The 1,427-nt window shown below is 44.3% G+C and overlaps 1 protein-coding gene across 1 annotated transcript in view; it reads left to right on the top strand.

The window, feature by feature from the left end:
- MYO5B (myosin VB) overlaps nt 1-1,427 on the top strand; it is a gene marked incomplete at its 3' end in the record, with an annotated part of 218,200 nt that overhangs the window by 189,682 nt on the left and 27,091 nt on the right. The gene's annotated exons all lie outside the window — the stretch shown is intronic.

Genomic DNA, 1,427 nt, shown 5'->3' with positions numbered 1-1,427 from the left:
CAGCTTCTGTCTGGAGGTGAGATGGGAAGGCAGAGATGGTTAGGAGCTGGTCGGATGGACATGGGGAATCAAGGATGGAAAGGAGGAGTGTGCTGTCACAGTATAGGGAGAGCAATTAGGGTCACATAACTATGTATAAATTTTTGTATGGGAGACTAACTTGAAATGTAAACTTCATTAACTACAACAATAAACAAAACCAAAAAAAAGAAGTGGCTGTGTGCCTGGTCCTGACAGGCAAGTGTGCACGTCTCCCGCACCATCACTGCTGTCAGCTCCCTTTTATTCGTCCAAACGTCGTCAGGGATCCAGTCCCAAGAACATATTTTCCCAGGGACTGCTTGATACCCTGGATTTATTTTCCTTTACAGCAATAATAATGACAGTGACAAAATAACAATAGCTTTTATTATGTCTTAAAAGAATTCCGTTCCCAGCCAGCCCAGTGTACAATAGAGAACTAATAGCCTGAGACACCTAGTTAAGTACAGGAAAGAACCGCTGCCTCAGGGAGGGAGGGAAGCCTAAAGAGTCAGTTCCGGGGCCTGCCACAGTTGGCAGTAGGAGTGACAGTGGGGTTTGTAGCTCTTCTAGTTGGCTACTGCCTCAGCTTTGAAGAAATGTTAAAATGGCAGAGAAGGATGATGCCGACTGCAATTCGTTGGAGCCTGGCTGGCTGGGGCATCCCCTTCGTTTAAAAGATTTTTTTTCCCCAGTTGCCATTGAGTCAACTCCTATTCATGGTGGCCCCATGTGCCTCAGAGTAGAACTGTGCTCCATAGGGTTTTCTGTGGCTGATTTTTGGGCAGTAGATTGCCAGGCCTTTCTTCCAAGTCACCTCTGGGTGGACTCAAACCACCAAGCTTTCCATTAGCAGATGAGCACGTTAACCATTTGCACCACCCAGGGACTCTGCTTTATGTATAGAGAGTTGCTTTTTCCTTTCCTACTGTTTTCCTGAAATGGAGGGGTTTTTTTAGGTTAAATATATGTTGTATGTATGTGCGTATTATTTGGGGAGGAGTCTGACCCTTTAAAATTTTGATGAGCTCTCTCCTTTCTCTAGAAAAACTTGAATTTATACACTGAATTTTGCTTAGATATTTGGGAGGTTTACAGACACCCCTCTCCCTAGTGCCGCAAAACAGCCCCTCTAAGGGTCCATGGACCCCAAGTTAAGAACTTTCACTTGCTAACTTTCATAGTTTATAGAGTTCTGTTTTGATCTTGGCAACTGTGTCTTTCCCTTGTTTTTAAATTTGTTGAGAGAAGCTAGTATTGAGGGCCTGCTGGCATAGATGGCTACAGGAATATATATAGCACTTCTGCTTTCAAGAAGCTTTCTCATTTTTTCATCTTGGGAGCCAAGAGAAACCCATTTTAAGTGTGGCAAAGCTAAGGTAAAGCGAGGGCTAGTCCCTGCCCCA

This window comes from Trichechus manatus, unplaced genomic scaffold (assembly GCF_000243295.1).
Source record: "Trichechus manatus latirostris isolate Lorelei unplaced genomic scaffold, TriManLat1.0 scaffold00063, whole genome shotgun sequence".
Classification (NCBI taxonomy): Eukaryota; Metazoa; Chordata; class Mammalia; order Sirenia; family Trichechidae; genus Trichechus; species Trichechus manatus.
The sequence above is the reverse complement of the archived record's forward strand: the minus strand, read 5'-3'. Positions and strand labels throughout refer to the sequence as shown.